The 20,858-nt window shown below is 41.2% G+C and overlaps 1 long non-coding RNA gene across 1 annotated transcript; it reads right to left on the bottom strand.

The window, feature by feature from the left end:
* Positions 1–14,902: 14,902 nt before the first annotated feature.
* Positions 14,903–17,191, bottom strand: LOC141571547 (uncharacterized). Its single transcript, XR_012496368.2, has 2 exons — positions 16,092–17,191; positions 14,903–15,525 (listed from the first exon to the last, which is right to left on the bottom strand). It is a non-coding gene; the product is annotated as an uncharacterized LOC141571547 (long non-coding RNA).
* Between the last annotated feature and the right edge of the window lie 3,667 nt (positions 17,192–20,858).

The following is a 20,858-nucleotide window of genomic DNA, read 5'->3' as shown; positions in this document are numbered from 1 at the left end:
TGACCTAGCTCTGTCATTCTACATATCCACATAGGATTTTGTCCTGGAAATGAGTAAGGGAGCAATGTGAGGAACCAGGCTCTGCCAAGGGAATGAATCTCTTTGACTGACCCTAGTAGCAGCATAAATATCAGACATTGGGGGACCAAGCCCAGCTCCAGACACACAAGCAGCCTAACGCCAGGAGCAGCAGTATATGCAGGAGGGGTGATGTGGTTTAGGAACTGAGTTCTCAGCAACTGCAAAGGTGGTTCCATCTTCAGAACAATTCTACAGTGAGGTTGCAGCATTTTTCCTGGAAGTTTAACCTTGAACCTGATTCTCCCCCAACTCCCAATGATTCTGGGAGTTGGGGCGGGGGGGGGGGGGAGTGACCAAGTATCATTTAATAAATCTATTTTCTTCTTGAAACTGTCAGATCAGTTTCTGCTGTCTGCAACCAAGAATACTGACAATGGGCATTTTGCAAGTGGAGGGGACAGAAGCCTAGGGGCACATAGACCTTTGACACTTGGCTATGCTTCATGGGGGCTCTCTTCTCTGCTGGTCTTTAGTGACAGGGTAGAGGGGCAGGGACCATCTCTTCCTAGGATATAGGAAACTCATTCTTTCAATGCTAGGCAACCTCATAACTTATGAGTAAACCTTTTTTTGAATCAATGATGTCTGCATATATACGTTCTTTGACACCCAACTAAAGCTACAACACAGAAGAAATTCAAAACATGACCTCAGCAGGGGTTAAGCTTCCATGATCTCTCTTTGTCCTCCCTTCCCTGTTTCTAGCTCAATCTTTATTTCACCCCTTTCCAGAAACCTAGTTATTTCCTGTCTCAAACCCTTCTCTCTCACTAATCTTAGCCAAACTTGCAATCAACTCCTTTAAGGCATAATAACTAAAAATTGCTTAGAAGATGGTCCTTTGCCAGAAGTATTTGCATGAAACAGGAATCAAAGCCTTGGACTAAAAGAACAATACCTCCTGGCACAATTCCAAGCATCAGCCCAGCCAATAAAGGAAATTCCTGTTTGATTTGCCTCAATTTTTATTTGTTTGTTTGTTTTGGGGCCATGAGGACTTCCTAGGGTGACTACAAAGCCATCATACAGGAAGGAAGGACTTGAACATTTATTGAAAGGCACTGCGCTGGACGTATTTTCCAACACTGTCACACTTAACCCTTTGCCCTCATTTCTCCAGTCACACCCACCACCCCGATGCCCCTCCAACATACTCGCTCTAGCCTCAGGCCTTTGCAGTTTCCAGTCCCTCTCCCTCAAGAACGCTGCCAGATACCTACGTGGCTCATGCTCTTATTACCTTCAGGTCTCTGCTCAAATATCCTTAATTAGAGACACCTTCCTGGCCACTTGACCTTTACCCACTTACTGCTAGTAATCTCAGTCCCCCTTACTGCTTTATTAGTTCTCCATATCACTGGTCACCATATGACATACTTATTTATTCACTGGTCAGCCCGCTCCCCCCACAACAAAATGTAAATTCTGTAAGAGTATGGATTTCATCTCTGTTCCTAGCACCAAGAGCAATCACTGGCATGTAGTCAGTGCTCAGTAAAATTTGCTGAATGAATTAAATTCCTATAGAATGATATTCATATCATTCAGAAAAATAGTGATGTTCAGAAAAATTAAATTGCAAAGGGTCTCCCAGCTAATCCATGGTGAAACCTGTCCCCAAACCTGAATCTGAACAACAACATAGACCAAGCTTGCTCACCCCTACCACACTAGGCAGGTTAATCATAGAGAGTATTAAGTCTGACTCCCTCAGGTCCTCCGTCACCTTCCTGGTGATAACACTTACATTGCTTAAGGTAACGTTGGTTGCTGTAACTGATAAACCTTCATATGCAAGTGGATTAACACAATATAAGCATCTGATATGGGTATTCCTGGTAGGAATGGTCTCTTCCAAATGGTCAATCAGGGATCCAGGCACTTTCTAACTTATGGATCCATTATCTTTGACAGGTGGCTCACAGGATGCCTTGGGAATCACTTCCACTTTAGTCAGATTGAGAGTCACATTTACAGGGAGTTAGGGGGGTGGGTTACATTTCTGCTCACACTTCATTAACTAGCATTCAGTCATATAACTAATCTAACTACAAAGGAGTCTGGGAAATGTACTGTGGCTATGAGCACAGGGAGAGGAGGAAAGAGGTATGGTGTTCAATTACCAGCCTTAAGAAAATCCAGGTGTCATCTTCTATTAGTAACTCAGGTTTTAGAGAGCCCCAACTGCTGAGTGGGGAGACACCATGAAAAGTGGTAAACCACCTAGACCTAGAATTCAAGCAGTCTTTGGTTCAAATCCTAGGCCCACCACTCACTACTTGCTTGACCTTAGTCAAAGTTACTTACCTCTCTAAGTCTCAAATTTCTCAACTATAAAATAAGGACAATATGACATCTACTTCTCAGGTTGTAGAGGGGAAAATCTGAGATAATGCCCGTTGGGTATGTAGCACAGTCCTGACACATGGCTATTATCAGGGGGAAAATATTCAGAAGGGGGAGTCCCCAACTTCTTCTCCTGTACTCTTAATTCCAAGCTAGCTAGTGGTCCAGAGAGCCTCTCCACATCTCAAAGCTTAAATGAAATAAGCTTTGTCCCGACTTGACAAGTGACCTATGAGTCCTCTCTGTTGCATCCTATTGACGATTTCTGACAAATCCCACAGTATCAGTTTGCATAAGTAAGTTTGAAATGCCCTTTCCATTAACAGAGGAGCTCTGCTATTAACTAATTACACTTTGGCTTTTCCTGCGTTAGCCGCTGTGCCAGGGAGAAGAGGCCAAGTGTGAGGTGGCCTCTGACATGGAGAGAAAGATTGTGCAGACGGGGATAGGTGGGGGCTAGGGTGGGCATGGGGGCTGCTGTTTTCTCTCTTTTCTTCCTACAAATCCAGTTAATGGGAGAGAGGTCTGTTGCAAAGAGGACCCATGGAGGAGCTTCTCCTAATTTCCCACAGGAATGTTTTCAAAGGCTTTGGAGAAACTGAGATTTTGTAGAAACATGCTGATATTCAGAAAAAAATTTCAGTAAACTGCTCAAAGTCGCTCAGCAAATACATGGTTTGTTTATGGTGGGGTCCTGATGGGAAGAGCTCTGGTTTCAGAAACTAGGGCCCTCACCGCTGGAGAAACCCCATGGCCAACATCTACAGAGGCATCCCTGTACCAAAGAAGGAAGCAATGGTCTGCCCACTCTCATCTTCGGCTGCACCTTCCTCTTGTTCATAAAAAAAGTTTTGGTTTTGGAGTGAGTCAGCTGTCAATTCAAATCACAGCTCTACCTCTTAGGCAAGTGGTATAATCTCTCTGAGTCTCAGCTTCCTTATGTGTAAAGTGAGAAAATCCACCTTAAGGGGATACCACAAGGATAAACTGTGAAAAAGTGTGATTCAAAGTAGATACCAAGTAAACGTTAGTAGGTAAGAGTTTCCTACTTCCTTCCCTCTCCTGGGATCTCTCTCATTTCTGTAGGCCTTGACGTCATCCATGTGAAAGTGTTCTTAAGAAGTGGCCCTCTCTGAGGTATTGTCATTTTAATGCAATGCATTGTATAGCTGAGGAATGGGGGAGTTTGCCAAACCTTCAATAGTGAGGTACAGGTATCTCTGTGACACTGATGGAGTGGGCCCACCAGAAACCCACTCAATGGGGTCTGAAGAACCTCTGGGGGACAACTCCTCCTGAGAGAAAACATCAGAAATTATGAGCTTCACCCAATAGAAAGTCTTCACCACAGAAAGTGTGTAGGGATTTTGAGGTGGAATCACTCAAACCTATCCCTATCCCAGCCACATGGATAGGTGTCTAGGTCCGGGACATAGACAGTTAATAAAAAGAGCTGCGCGCTGCTTTCAGTTAGAATGCAGAAAATTACAAGAAACTGTTGCTTTTACCCTAACATTGAAAACAAACCAAATAAGCTACAAAATCACAATTGTTTAAAAACCATCAGAGAGCTGAGGGTGCAAAGAAGTGAAAATGAACTAAATTTCAAAAAGTGATCCTTTCCTGGCAAGAAGAGACAAATGATGCTTTCATCACTGGTGGAGGAGCAGAGAAAGAGCAATCTGCCATGCATAGGAGTCAGGAGAAAGCCACCAAACTTTTGGCAAACTAATAGCAGTGAGTGGGTTGCCATGACAGACTAGGACCTGAGGAGTCCCAGCTATACTGTGCATCTGTAACTACAAGCCAACTCACTCCCACTGTTCTCATATAGGCCCAGAGGTAGTATGCTGAGGGCTGGGGATAGGGCAAGAGGGCTAAGACAGATTTCTCTGTGGTCTCCAGAGCCTTCCCCAAGTACAAGGCTGAAGCTGGGGGTGGGGCAGGAGATCTGAGGGAAATCACTTGGAGGTACTCTGGGCTCTCACCGAGTGCACTGAAGCCTTCCTCCAAAGGATGAGGGAAGGACATCTGGGGAGAGAGAGAACTCTCAAGATGAAGAAAGCTAAGGGCAGAATTGGAAAGCAAAGAGAATACTCTCCAGTGGATGGGTAAATAAACAAACAAACAAATAAATAAATAAATAAAAGCTGGTAGCCCAATTATAAAGCATAAAAAATTTTCTGGAAGTTCACCAGTGCTGAGATCCCAAGCCCTGCTACAGAGAATCTTGATTTTTATTTTCTCTCAAATTATTTTAAGCCAGTAGAAAAATGAATCGAACTTAAGTTGCAATCAAGCCCAGACTCAGCTGAACTATAGATTGACTCAATATCCCCACACATGCCCTCAGGAAAAAAAGATGATCTCCTTTTCTGGAGACGACTATTTTTATTTAGTCTCTACTGTTATTCTACACATAATGATCCCATACATCAAGATCTGTGAAAGGGTACAAAGCAGCAAGAAAATCTTACCCATGGTCAAAAGAGGAAATGGTCAACAGAATCAGACTCAGAGATGGCCCTGAAAGGGACTTTAAAACAACAATGATAAATATTTTAAAGAATCTAGTGGCGGGGGAAGCATATGCATCAACAGATTAGTAATTTCAGGAGAGAGAAGGAAACTATAAGAAAAGACACAAATGGAGACAATAGAAATGAAAAAAATATATATGATATCAAAAATGAATAATTTATTTAAGATTTAATAACAAACTAGATATGGCAGAGAAAGTTTGAGGAACTTGAAGACAAATCAACAGAAATCATCCAAACAAAAACCAAGAGTAAAATAAAAGAAAACTGTGGGATAAGACCAAATGGTCTAGAAAAAAATGTATTAGGTTGGTGCAAACCTAATTGGGACTTTGCAATTATTTTTAACCTTTTAAACCTCAATTACTTTTGCACCAACATAATAATTGGAGTTCCAGAAGAAAAAGTGAGAGGTAACAGGGCAAATACGGTCTTTCTTCCTTCCTGCTTTCTTTCTTTCTTTCTTTCTTTCTTTCTTTCTTTCTTTCTTTCTTTCTTTCTTTCTTTCTTTCCTTCCTTCCTTCCTTCCTTTCTTTCTTTTTTCCTTGCTCCCTTCCTTCCTTCTTTCCCCCTCTCTTTCTTTTCTTCTTTTAGAAATAACAGCCAAATTCCATCCCAAATCAACCCATAGATCCAAGAAACTCAGAACCCAAGCAGGATAAATACAGAGAAAAAAACCACACCTACACATGACATACATCATAGTTAAACTGCTGAGACTCAAAGATAAAGAGATAATTCATAAAAATAGAAAGAGGAGAAAAGATACATAATTTACATGGAAAAACAATAAAAATGAGGCCAGAAAACTGGAACAACTTCTTTATTAGTGCTAAAAAGGGGGGGAAAAAAGCTATCAACTTAATGTTTCATGTGTTGTAAAAATAGAGAGAATGTACAGATATTTTCAGATAGACAAAAACAGAGAATTTGTCTACAAGAAATGTCCCTCCAAAATTATACATATGTGTATAACACATATTTGTGTACCTGTGTGTTATTTATAAATAGTGTAATGTATGTGTGTGTGTGTGTATAAAATCTCCATAAAAACTGTTGACTTTTCAAAACAAAAAATAATACATTATGAGGTTTATAGCATGAATAGAAATAAAATATATGAAAACAAGAGCATAAATGGTAAGAGGCAGGTACATGGAATCATTGTTGTAAGGTTCATACATTGTTCATAAAATAGTATGAACATATCTGAAGGTAGATTGTGATCATTTAAAAATGCATAGCTTAATTTCTAAAGAACAAATGCTATAAAAATAACACAAAAATATAGCTGAAATGTCAATAGAGAAGATAAAATAAAATACCAAAAACTACATGATTCATCCAAAAGAATACAGGGAAAATAGGAATCAAATAACAAAGAACAGATAAAACAAATATCAAAACGGTAGACTTAACCCAATCATATACTCAATTACATTAAATGTAAATAGATTAAACACACCAACAGTAAGGTAGAAATTGTCAGACTGTGTTAAAAAAAAAAGTAAGATTTACCTACATGTTATTTAAAAGTAACATATGTTAAGTACAAATTCACAGGTAGATTAAAAGGAAAAAATATAAAAAGATACTCTATAGTACACCAGCATAAGAAAGCTGGACTACTATTAAAATCAGACAAAATGGACTTCAAGACAAAACATACTACCAGAGATAAAGAACATATTTTATAATTACAAAAGTGCCAATTCATCAAGAAGACCTAATAATCCTAAATGTGTGTATACTCAAAACAGTTTTTCAAAGTTTACAAAGCAGACATTGACAGAACTAAAGAGAAATCCATATTCATAGTTGTAGATTTTAACACCCTTCTCTCAGTAATTAATATAACTAATAGACAAAAAAAAAAAATCAGTAAGAATATAAGAGTTGAACACCACTTTTAAACAGCTTGACATAATTGACATTTATAAAATACTACTCCCCAAACCTGCAAATACTCATTAATTTCAAGTGCATATTAACATTTACTAAGAGAGACTGCATGCTGGGCCATAAGACAAATCTGAAAAAATTATCAAGGCTCAAAATCATATCAAAGTTCAAAATAATACTCTCTGATCACAGTAGAATTGTTAGATATCAAATACAAAAACAGACCTAAAAAAATCTTGATTTATTTCAAAATTTAAATGCCCACTTCTAAATAACCCATAACTCAAAGACAAAATCACAAGAAAAATTAGAAAATTTCTAACTGAATAATAAAGAAAATATAACAAAATTTATGAGATGCGGATAAAGCTGAGCTTAGAGGAAAATTTAGAGCTGTAAGTGACTATTTTTAGAAAAGAAAAGAGTAAGTCAAAGACCTAAATTTCTACTTTAAGGAGCAAGAAGAAAGCACAAATTAAAACAAACATTAAATACAATAAAGCAAATAATAAAGTTAATAGCAGAAATAAATGAAATAGAAAATGGACAAAGAAATAAAATGGACAAAACAAATTAAAAGTTGAATATTTGAAAAAAATTAATAAAACTCATAAATCCTTAGCAACACTGATGAAAAAAAAAAGAAAACACAAATCACCAAAGAGTGAAAGGAGATGATATCATTGTAAATCCTACAGATGTTAAAAGAATAAGGGGCTAGATCCAAGATGGCAGAGTAGATAAACACTGTGCCTGCTTCCTTCCATGAACACATTAAAATTACAACTAAATTATAGAACAATCAACCTGGAGAATCATCTGAAATCTAACTGAACAGAAGTTTATAACTAAGGATATAAAGAAGCCAAGTCAAGACTGGTAGGAGGGGTGGAGACGTGAAATGGGCTGGCCCCTAACCTCTGTGTGGTGGTTGAGAATTGGAAAAAATATCACAACCATGGAGGTTCCCCACCCAGAAAAGCGAGAGACTGAAGCCCCACACCAGCCTCCCCAGCCCAGAGTACTGGTGCCAGGAAGAGGAAGCCCCACAACATCTGGCTCTGGTGAAAAACAGTGGGGATTGCAAGCATCCGGTAGGACAGAAGGCTTTGGAAAACCCAGACGTCCTCTTATATGACCTGTGCACAGACTTTCTCACTCATAGGCACTCACTTTGGGCTCTAATAGAAGGACAGTAATTCTGAGGGGGAGAGTTGGAGGTATGGGTGGGGAGCAGACTAAGGTGTATGGCTGTGAAGTGAGAACTGGAAACAGTTGTCATTTTCCTTGTGTGGGGTCCTGCTGCCATGCAGCGGGCAGGTGAGTGCCATCTTTCCTGTATTGAGCCTTCCCCCACAGCTCAATTCTGAATCTGATTGGCCTGGTGAGCTCTGCTGCTCTGCCCTGCTAACTCCCTGAGACCTCGCCCCACCCAACTTGCCCAATAGCAGACACTTTCTCTGAGAGCAGCCAGCTCCACCCACATTGCACTCTTTCTTTAAAAACTATCAGAGTCGACAGGACCCAGACAGGTGGCAGTTGCCTTCGGTGTGCTCTGAGACTTCTACTGAGTAGCTCCAGGCTCAGCACTGGTACCAAACCAGAGTTTACATTAACCTGGTGACTCCCTGAGACCCTGCCTCACTCAACTCGTGCACCACATGAAGCTTTATCAGGGGCTGAATCTTAAGAGAGCCAGCAGGTGGCAGCAGGCCTCAGGGTGTCCTAGATTTTTGCAGAGATACCCTAGGCCCAGTACTGGTGGCAGCCATTGTCAGTTCATAGCTTGGCCTTTCCCATGTGCCTCTAGGGTTAGCACAGGCTCCTACCAGATAGTCCCCCAGTCACAGGCAGTGAGTGACCTGGGCCTGAACCAGAGCCCCTCCCGAAAGGACCCAGAACCAACAAAATTGGAGGTTGGCTTCACACCACAGCAGAGCACCACCTAATTAGCCCCATAAGTGGGACGCCTTAAGGGCAGTCTCAACAGGCACAAGAGCCTACCTGGTGCTGGTGCTCCTTAGTGGGGTAAGCCTCCCACACAGCAGCCTGTAATCTGTGGGTGTGGCCAAACCCCACAGCCAATCAGCCTGAGGGTCAATACCACCCACTGGCATGCCAATAGCAACCAAGGCTCAACTATAACAGGAGGGCATACACAACTCACACAAGGGACACTCCTGGAGCACCCAGAGTAGGTGACCAGGGAAACTGCAAGGTCCCCACAGGGCACCTACTACATAAGGCCACCCAGCGAAGACTGGGCGATATAGAAGATCTGCCTAATGCATAGAAACAGAGAGGCAATCAAATGAGGAAACAAAGAAATGCATCCCAAATGAAAGAACAGGAGAAAACTCCAGAAAAAAGAACTAAATGAAATGGAGGAAAGGAACCGACCAGAGACAGAGTTCAAAACAAAGTTTGTAAGGATGCTGAAGGAGCTTAGTGAGAACTTCAACAAAGAGATAGCAAGCATAAAAAAGACATGCAAACCATAAAAAAGAATCAGTCAAAAGTGAAGAATACAATAATTGATATGAAGAATACACTAGAAGGAATCACCAGCAGACTAGATAAAGCAGAGTATCGAATCAGTAATTTGGAAGACAAAGGTAGCAGAAAACATCCAATCAAAACAGCAAAAGGCAAAAAGTATCCCCCCCACCACAAAACAAAAAAATGAGGATAGTTTAAGAGACCTCTGTGACAATATTAAACATAACAACATTCGCACCATAGGGATACCAGAAGGAGAAGAGAGAAAGCAAGGGATTGAGAACATATTTGAAGAAATAATGACTGAAAACTTTGCTAGCCTGGAAGTCCAGGAAGCACAGAGAATCCCAAACAATACACAAAATAAACACAAGAAACCTCTCCCCAAACTAGGAAGGCAGGAAGAGAGTCCAACTAACTTAGTCTGATAAAAGGAATCTACAAGAAATCTACTGCTGATATCATACTTCTATCCACAGTCACCACATCTATTCAGTATTGTACTAGAAGTCCTATTTATGTAATAAGGCAAGAAAAAGAAATACAACACATAAAGATTTAAAAAGAAGTAAAACTATTGTTATTTGCAGATAATTGATTGCTTGGGTAGAAAATTCTGTAGAACTTACAAAAGAAGCAGTAGAACTAATAAATGAATTTAGCAAGGTCACAAAATACAAGGCCAATATACAAAAAGCAATTTAATTTCTATATAATCCCAATGAATAATTGGAAATCATTTTTTAAAATCTTATTTACAATATCATCAAAAATATTAATTGTGGAAAAATAAATCTATTGGAAAATGTGCAAGGCACAAAAATATTTTTTCAAAAGTAAATTAAAGAAGCAAACAAAAGGATATACCATACTCATGAATTAAGAGACAAAATATTATTAGATGTCCATTCTGTCTAAATGGATCTACAGATTCGATATCATTCCAATTAAAATTCCAGCAGGCGTTTTGAAAAATTCACAATCTGAGGCTTTAAGTTATATAGGCATAGAATATCCAAAACATTTGAAAAATAATAACAGATTTAGAGAACTTATACTGCATGATCTCAAACCTTATCATAAAGTTATAGCTTGATCTCAATGCAAGAATAGACAAATAGATCAATAGAACAGGTAGAGAATCCGTAAATCAACCCACACATACATGGTCAATTGATTTCAACTTTTGTTGAAAAGGTGTCTCTCTAAATATGATGCTGGATCAACTGGATATCTGTATGAAAAATAAAATGAACCTCAACATTTACTTTACTCCTTACATAATTAATTCAGGAAAGATGGATCACAGATCTAAATATAAAAGTCAGAACGTTATAACATCTGGAAGAAAACACAGAAGAATATCTTTGCAAATTTGTGGTAGCCAAAGATCTTTTAGAATGGTTGCAAAAAGCACTAACCAGTAAAGAATAAACTGATATATTAGAATTAGACTGGGGCAGATTGTATTTTCCAAAAATGACTATTTCTAGTCCCGTATGCTCTTCCAAAACATTCGCCCCTCCTCCACTGAGAAGTGGAGTCAATTAACCCTCCTCTGGAACCAGGGTGAGGTTGTAACTGTTCCAACACTTAGATTAAAGCAAAAGTGATGATATATGACTTCTGAAGCTAAGTCAGAAAAAGAAAACAGCTTCCATCTGACTCTCTTTTTCTTGAGATGTTCTCATCCTGGGAAGGCAACCCCATTGAGAGGTCATGGTATATTTTATTGCCAATAGCTCAATCTAAGGTCTAAGCTGACCATATCAATGGCTAGATATGTGAGTGATGAAGCCTTCAGATTATTTCAGTCCCCCAGCCTTTGAGCCACCCCAGCTGACACCAAAGGGAGCACAGACAAGCTATCCCTATTGAGTCCTACCAAAATTACAGATTTGTGAGCAAAATAAGTGTTGTAATTATTTTAAGTAAAGAAAAAAATAGGGGACAGTTTGTTATGTAGTCATAGTATCTGGAGCATTATCAAAATAAAAATGATTCTGCCCATCAAAAGACACCATTAAGAAAATGTATAGGCTACCCACAGACTGGGAAAAAATATTTACAATACATATATCTGACAAAGGACATGTATCCAGCACATATAAAGAATACCTATAAATTAAACATTTAAAAACCAACAGCCCTATTTTTTAAATAGGCAAAAGACACCTCACAAAATATGTCCAATTAAACATGAAAAGGTGCTCAATATTATCTTGAAGTACAAATTAAAACCATAATTTCATACCTACGAGCATGATTTAAATAAAAAAGCACTAGCAATAACAAATGTTGGAGACAATGCGGAGCTAGTAAAATGTTCACATATTGCTTGGTGCATATACAAAATGGTACAATCACTTTGGAGAATGGTTTGAGTGTTTCATATAAAATTAAATATATATCTACCGTATGACCCAGTAATTTCACTACTCAGTATTTACACAAGAGAAATGAAAACATGCTTCCACAAAAAGACTTGTACAAGAATGATAATAGCAGCTTTTTCATAATAGACAAGAACCTGGAAACAACCCAAATATTAATTTATAGGAGAATAGAAAAACAAATTGTGGCATATCCATACAATGGGATATAGCCCACCTGTATAAAGAATGAACTATAAATACATGTGCAACAACATGGATGAATCTTGAAAATGTTCTTTTAAGTGGAAAAAGCAGACACAAAAGAGTACATATTGTATGATTCCATTTAGGTAAAATTAAAACTGATCTAGGATGATAAATTAGAAAGTGGTTGCCTCTGGGAGACAAGGGAATTGACTGTCAAGAGCTACAAGAGAAACTTGTGGGATGGTCTTTATCTTTTTTGATTACACAGACATATACAGTGGTCAACACCCATTGAACTGAGCACTAAAGATCTGTGTATTTGTTTAAATATAATTTATACTCAATGAAAAATTAGAGATGTTTCTATAAACTCTGTAACACATTGGTGCTCAATCAGCCCTTCTGTGGGACTTCCTCTAACAAATGCTTCTAACAAAGAAGACTAAGTCACTGCTCTGCCCCACCCCCCACTCTCCCACAGCACAGCCCTACAGTGGTGCACAGAGGTACTGAGTAGGACACTGTGGAGAGCAGCAAGACACATGACAAATATCCAAGGTCCACCAGCAGGTGCAAGCTTCTTTACACACAATGCTTCTCAGAATGTCCCAGGAGTACTAGTGTAAGTAGGAATTTTTGCAGGGGGCCCCAGGTCATGAGTTATGCAGGTTGGACTAATGAGCCAATCAAATATGTGACTTAATCATACCCAAAGGTTGGTGAGTCAGGTTACATCAGAGACCTGAAAGCTTTAAAAATTCACTCCAGTGAGATTGCTCACCTTACTGTATTTCCCAAGCCACCATCTTCCCCCACCTCACCAATTACCTCCTCTACCCAACTGATGAGCTCTAAAATTCATTCCTGCCATGTCTTGCATATACGCATACTATTATTTTCTAAATGTGTGTTTTCCAAAATGTAAGTAGACACTGATTATTTAAATACAAATTCACTTACGAGCATTACTGAATTCACTATATCTTCTCAAACCACAAATGTTAAAGGTAGAACTTCTACTGAGGGCATCAATTATTTTTAATAAATAATTTTAAGGGGAGAGGTTCTTATTCTTGGACACATACTTGGCTTCAGACAGACCTGGATTCAAAGCCTGACTTTACAACTTGCTGGTTGTGTAACCTTAGGAAAATTACTTCTTCTTTTTGACCTTCAGTTTCTCACATGAAGAGAGAATAATGACAGTCTCTGCCTCATAAGGTCATTGGGAGAATTAAATAATGATATCAAAGCCTTTAACACAGTAAACGGCAGATAGTATGTGCTCCATAAACACTAGCATTATTCAACAGAAACTGTAAGTTATACCAAAAAAAAAAAAAAAAAACAAGTCCAGGACCTAGAGTCAAAATCCCTAGTCTTCCTCCTGTGCCCTCACTTCTCTCTGTGATTTGAGCATGTTCTTTAACTCTCTGGACCTCTATTTCCCTACATGTAAAATGAGAAGCTTGAGACTAGTTGTACTGGTGGCTCAGCACCCCTGAGCACCTCCTCCTGTAGCTTGGCAGAAGATGCCTAAGGATGGAATGGTTTATCCTACCATCGACACAATCCCAATGCAATCCCAATTGCAGCAAAATGGCAAAGAACAGCAGGGCTGGGGTGACCATAACTGCCACTCTCTGCCAGTGGCACAGACAACAGAGACATGATTCAGGAAAAAATCTGGTCAGCAAAGAATTTGGGCGTGTTGAGATAAGAATGATCTCTTCCGTCGGGATTGGCAAATGAGTCAATTTTTGAAAATCCAAGCAACGAAGACCTTCGGGATAGGAGAGGCATGGGTCTTTCCAATGGGTCTGCCTCTTTCCATTTCCATTACTGCCACCTAAGTCAGGCCTTCCTGGTCTTGCCTTGGAACTATAGAGAAAGTCTCCTCACCCATCACCATGCCTCAGGGAACCCTACCTCCATTCTATCCTAAATAGCACAGCAAGAGCTGCCCTTCCAATGACATGCTCTCTCCTGCTCAAAGTCCCTCAGTGGTGATCTTGGATACTGGCCTTATGCTCTTCCTTCCACCAAGAATGCTTTCTAAATTCTGCTGGTCCTTGAAGGCCCAGCTCAATTCCTACTGCTTCCAGAAAGCTTCTCTTCATGGGTACTTGGATGGAAAGTGTTCACTCACTGGAGAATCTCGAGAAGAATATCCCAAGCACATGTACACAAATCTTTATTGATTCCCCATTTTCTATTGAATTCAAAAAAGAAATACCTCAGACTGGCACTCAGTACAGCCCATAACATAATCCCCACCCATCCTTGCCATTCCACCATACCTCACCTTATCTCCAGCCACTTCTGAGAATTTCCACGTCTGTCTTTATTCGTGCTCTCTCAACCTGGCATTTTGCCCTCTGATTGTCAAAAGGTGACCCATCCTTTGAGAGTTATTTCAAGTGCTATCTTAACTCTGCTGCTTTCCCTAATTTTATTCTCCTTCCAAGCCCCCTGAGCACCTTGTTTTTCGCTTGGGACTCGAAATCTCCTTGGCATTTCAGTCAAAGGTACACTCAGAAAACATAAGGCCATTGAGGGCTGAGACTGACCTCTCTGTGTGTTGTGGTTGCTGGATCAGCACTGTCCATGCATGTCATGGGGCTTAGGAATTGTTGGCTGAGGGACAGTGGAAGACCGCTGCTTTGGCGGTGGTACGACACGCCAGCATTGAATGGGAAGTCAGACAAATGGCACCTAGAGTCCCTTCGTGGTCTAATCTCCCAGGAGCCTGAGAAGGCTCAAAGACCCCCTGAACTCTGCTTTTTCTGAATTGCTTTGGCTACTAGTCACCCAATTCAGCATGTGATTGGCTGTTTTTTTTTGGTGTTGTTTATATTTAATTTTTTTCAAAGATAATACATTCACATAGTTCAAAAATGTTTCCATAATTAAAAGGTACAAAGGACAACATCTTAGCCCCCACTCTTATCATGTGATTGCTCAATTAACACTTTTATTAGCTTTTTGTATCCTTCCAGATTTTCTTTATGCAAATATAAATATATGTTCTTCTATTTTATTACACAAACAGAAGCTTGCAGTTAGTCGTTTTTTGCAATTGATCTGGGAGTTAAATTTGCCTCACCAGGTGCAGTGAAATTTCTGTGTGACGTGCGTACCTTAAAGTTCCTTCATGTCCTATGCTGCCTAGCTCAAAGCTGGGCGCACACAAATGCTCCAATGAGTGCTTCTTGGTTGGCTGCCCTTCCACAACTTTCTCTGGAGCTGAGAACAAGCACGTGCCCCTCATACAGCTCCAACGTGCAAAGAGAGGCTCTGCATTCTCACTTCCTCTGACACATTTTTAGAGAATGACCTGGGCCCCAGGAGGGATCAGTACAAGTTTCAATCTGCGGTATGCCAATCCTCCTGCCACCTTTCAGTTTGGTAGAAGAGAAAGCAAGATGGACTGGGAGTCAGCAGACTTGGAGTTCACTGCAGCTGTGTCCCCACGTGGCCATGCAACTCCGGACACGTCATCTGTCCTCTCGGCCTCAGCATCAGCGCAGTCCTGGGTCAGGGTCCTTCAGCCTCAGCTCTGTAGACATCATGCTCTGTGGGCATGAGGGCATGTTTGCACCCAGGAGTCCATGGGAGCCTTCTGAGGCACTTCCCCTGGACCTGTGTCTGCTGCCCTGCTGGTACTGGTCATGATGACACAGACCTTGCTGTAGTCATAAGACAGAGTATGAGCATCTCAGGGTAACAGTTCCCTCCTTGAAACCACAGCCAGCTGTCTGCGTAAAGCCAGACTGAAATTTTCCTGGTTAATCAAGAGAGGTCTAAGTAAGTGCCCCACAATTGTCCAACTTTGGACCCCACGAAGCCTAAGGGCACATGTGGGGAGGCCAGACTACCCATCCATGCAGCCTTCAAGGCCAGCAACCTTCTCACCTGCACCCTCTGAGCAGGTGGCACAAGAATAGGGAACTGTGTGGTTCCCAAGAGCCTCTGCTGGGGAATTCCTCTCAAATCCTCTCTGCTCTACTGCCCTTCCTGCCTACCTCCATCTGCCTTCAGGGACAGGAAAGAGCTGACTTGGAGGGACTTCCAAGGCCATCTGATCTACTTCTCAGTCTATAGATTCAGAAATTGAGTCCAGAGAGGGGAAGTCACTTACCTGGGGCACACAGCTGCCTGAGGGGGAACAGTCTTCAATGACCAGCCACCCAAGTCTCAGAAAAGGTAGCCAGGGAGGGCCCTCTCTTGCCTTCTGTTGGCCTTGTCTGCACATCCACAGTGAGACAGGTGCCATGCCAAGGGTCCCCTCTCAGGGAACAGGGTGGGAAAGTGTCTCAGAGGACGCAGCCAAGCAGAGACTTTTCAGTTTCCTGTTCTGGAGGAACCCCGGTTGGTTGATTCGGTTCTCTGCACCAGTGGCAAAGGCTGGCTGCCTGCCTGCCTCTGGGGGCATGATGCTGGTTATAAACTTATCACGACTGTCATGAGCAGGACAGGCTGAGCAGAGCAAGGGAGGAAAGCAAGGTGACAGTTTTGTCTTCAGCTGACCGGCCTTCAAATTGGGAGTCAGGCCTGAGCTCAGATCAAAAAAGTTATTTCTAGGAGGCCTGTTCCCTACAAGGCTTGAGATCATAAAGGTTTATGACATTTCCTCCCTCTGTTGAGTTATTCCTACCTCTCTCTGCCTGTCTAAATCCTCTCTCTTCTTTGAAAAGCCGTTCAGGGCTGCATCTTGCTTGAAGCCTTCCCTGACTACAACCCCCTGCCCCCACATACACACACACACAAGGCACACGTGCTATATCCCGGACTACTCCTTAGAATGTGTGTATGTCTGCAATCATGACCAAAAGCTGGTGACTTCAAGAGGAGACCAATGTCCTACTTCTTTAACACCCTCCACAGCCTCTAGCCCAACAGAACACACAAAGTGTACACAACAGCAACTTGCTGGTCAACCGATTCCAATTCCTCCCACTGAAGGAAAGTGAAACCAACCACACCATCCTTGAAATGCTTGTTCTCCTGTCGGACAGCCTGTGTGCCCCACACCAGCGCCCCAGGCAGTTCCATGAGGAAAGGACTGCATGGTGAAAGGTTGTCTACAGGGTACGAGGACCTGGGATCAGCCTTGGACTCCACACGGCCTCAGGGACTAGGCACAGTGCAGCCACCCAGAATCTGTAAGTCCCACCTTCTATCTTCCCTCCAGTCATCAACACACACACACACACACACACACACACACACACACACACAATGTCCTTGTGTCTTCCATCCTTTCCTACCTTGACATCTCTTTTCCTCCAACTCTTCCTTGATGGATAAGTTAGGACAGGTGTGATTTCTCCCAGGGCCCATATGGACTTGAGTAAAAGTCATACCCCAGTCTCCACCCATTACCTGCCACCAAACTCTCCCCCAGGGAGCCCCTCCAGCTCTAGGAAAGGCCAACAAGAGAGCTCTGCACACCTGTCCTAGAGGGATCAGAGCAAGTCAAACCAGAAATGGAGGAATAGCAGCAATAAAAGCAAATGCCATTTCTTCACTGGACCTCACAGAGGCCCTTGCCCACATTTAGAAAGACCCTAAAATTCCCAGACTGGTCTGATCAATAATAATCTAGAGACAACGTGAATGCTTGATTTCTCTTTCCCCAGGATTTGTGGCTTGTGTAGACCTCAAGATCCTTGCGTTCTAAATAGTGTTTCTGCTCATTAGGCAAAGCTGCAGGCCCCAGTGGCAGTGGCTGTCTCCAGCCTCCCTCACCTGGCCCAGCCTGAGGTAGAGGAAACCTCCTTGGTGAAAGCGAAGGGTCTCACAACGACATTAATTCAGACTCTTCCACACGTGTAATATTCCTGAGTAGTGCTTAAACTTGTAAATCCATTATTTACGATGCAGAATTACCTGTGTGATGTGATGTGGATATGTTAGCATCACCACAAGAAATTAACTTTTGATTGGTCTTGTTTCGAGAGGTACAACATTTACAACTTTGGCAGTATGTCACCAAATATTTCTTACATAGCTTACTTTCATATGTTGTTCAGACTGGTTAGTTATATTTAAATATAGAATTCCCCTACCTGATTACACTGAACAAATTAAAAATGGCTCAATTATTTGCATCCACGTTCTGGGTTTCTTACCATCGCACTCGCTTCCCTATTGTAACACTGAAATCAGACCATAACTGTGTTTGTGAAACAAAAACACAGGAGGCCATTTTCATTGCAGAACAGAAAGTCATAGGCAAGCACCTGCATTTCTTTCTTTGTTGATTGGGGGTGGAGCAAGAAGGGAGGAGAAAGAGAAATACTTCTATTTCCATGTGTCAACTTCAAGTCAGAGATTGGGAATTTCAACCACTGCATGTCCAGGGCACCCATTGATTTGCCTTCTCTGGGCCATAACCGCCTGCTCTTGAAAACAGCCTCTTATCCTGCTCCTCTTAGCGGTAGGCTGGCTTGCCATATCCCAGCACACACCCTGCGCTTCAGTCAGAACCACAACAATCCCACTGAGTCACTGGCTCACGCTTAATCTACACCACCCCCTGCCCAGCCTTGTTCTTCTTGGTCCTGCACCAGGACCTGGCTCACCTGGCTCACCTGGCTCACCCTTAAATTACACCAGCCCCCTACCCATTCCTTCTGCGTCCTTCCATTCTTCCCAGCCTCACGCAGCCCACCTCCTCCCTGAAGTCTCTCCCAATACCTTCTGCCCCTCACCAACCTCCCTTCTCTGCACTTACGTCGTACTCCTCGCTATGTCACCAGCCTTATATTAAAGACTATATTAAAGCTGGTGACTTATACCAGCTTGTCCCTCCACACTTGGAGGACCCCTAGCTTATATGTTGGTGCATTCCAAACAAAGCTTAACAGAGCCTTGAGTTGAAAGTTGACAATAAATATTCAGCCCTTTTTGGATGAAGAGTTGGCAGTTGCAATCAAAATTTTAAATACACTTGGCCTCTAATCTAGCACCCCCACTTCCAGGCACCTAACCTGTAGAAATACTTGTTCACTAATACAAAGATGCAGTTTAAATTAGTTCATACATGGAAAGACCTTAGAGCGGGACCCTGCCCATAGTAAGCAAACTATTCAGGATTAATGGTAGCTGTTGCTGATGCTATTGTTGTTAGGATGTTCCCTGCACTATTGTTTATAATAGCAAAACTCTGGAAAGAGCACAAACGGCCAGCAATGAGAATCACTAAGTAAATAATGGTACATCAATACAAATCTATGTAGATTGTTAAAAGAATGAAGTGGATTTATATGTACTGACATGGGAAAATGCCCACATTTTTCTTGTTTACCAAAAAAAAAAAGCAAATTGTGAAACATGTATAATATGATTTTATTTTTTAAGAACTAGATATGTAATTGTATGTGTATATGTATTATCCACATTCCTGGAGGTAGCATAAAGGCATAATTAAGAGCACAGATTCGGGACTCAGACGGCTTGGGTGTCAGTCCAGACTTCAACTCCTACTACCTGTGTGATCTCAAGCAAATTACTTAAATTCTCATTGCCTCAATTTCCTCATCTGTCAAATGAAGAAAATAAAAATACCTGCCTCGTACTGTGTTTCCCCGAAAATAAGACTTAGCCAGACAATCAGCTCTAATGCGTCTTTGGGAGCAAAAATTAATATAAGACCTGGTCTTATTTTAATATAATATAGGACCGGGTATAATATAATATAATATAATATAATATAATATAATATAATATAATATAATATAATATAATATAATATAATACAATACAATACAATATAATATAATAATATAATACCAGGTCTTATATTAATTTTTGCTCCAAAAGGCGCATTACAGCTGATTGTCCGAGTAGGTCTCATTTTCGGGGAAACACAGTAGGACTGATATATGGACTAAATGAGTTCATATGTTTAAAGCATTTAGAAAAGTATCTGGCACACAGAGGGCTCCAAATAAAAGTTAGTTGTTATCAATATTATTACCTGCAAAGGGGAAAAGAAGAGGAAAAAAATAAACTATTAACAGTGGCTGCTTCTGGAGAAAGAAATCGGAGCCAAGGAAACTTTCTATTTTTTTTTTCACAAGCAAGTATAACTTACATAATATAAATATAAAGATGCAACCTACTTGCCAATAGGTTGCAGGTTTGACTCCTAACTGCTACCTGAGATGTAGTGTGAGATATCAGGATACAGGACCATAAGCCACGGCTTCCCCATTTCTAAATCCCAATTCTAACTCCAACCCACAGCCAGAAAATAAAAAATAAAAGATGTTGTTATCGCCAGCTGCTGCCCCCCACACTCTCAGCAACCCCACAACGTGCTAAAAATTTGAGAACATCTGTTTGAAAAAAAAAGCATCAATTACTATTTTGAACGGGAAGAAAGGGAACAGGAAGTAAATTTGGTGACCAGTGTATTTTTATTCATACATCTTGACTGCCAAGGTAGGATCTAATGCTTCTTTAATCATTATCTTCCTGTGGTAGAAGACGAGTCTAAGAACTACAAAATACTATTCCCTCCACCTTGCAAAACCCTCCTCTTCCTAGACACCTTCCCAGCTAACCCCAGTCCACAGCATTCTCTACCTCCCACCTGTCAGAGAAAAGCTTTGGCCTCTGGCCTCCAGGAAGCCATCATTCTGGTGACTCACATGATTTGACATGTGCTCCACCGAGGCCCAAAACCTGAGAACAGGGGTCTCTCTACCTATCCCATTGGCTACAACACAAAACCCCAACTCCTTAGCCCAACCTCAAGGTATCTTCTAGCCTAGCCCACACTCTTTTTCCAGCCCATCCCTCCTACTCTCCCATAGGATGCCCTCTTTCTGGGGATGAGGTAGACTGGCCAAGTTCCTGCCCTCCAACTCTACCTTTTATTTTCCATTTCTTACTTTTG

Source organism: Rhinolophus sinicus, chromosome 2, assembly GCF_057876585.1.
Source record: "Rhinolophus sinicus isolate RSI-liver-muscle chromosome 2, RSI-T2T, whole genome shotgun sequence".
Taxonomy (NCBI): Eukaryota; Metazoa; Chordata; class Mammalia; order Chiroptera; family Rhinolophidae; genus Rhinolophus; species Rhinolophus sinicus.
Note: the sequence above shows the minus strand (reverse complement) of the source record. Positions and strands in the feature narration are given on the sequence as shown.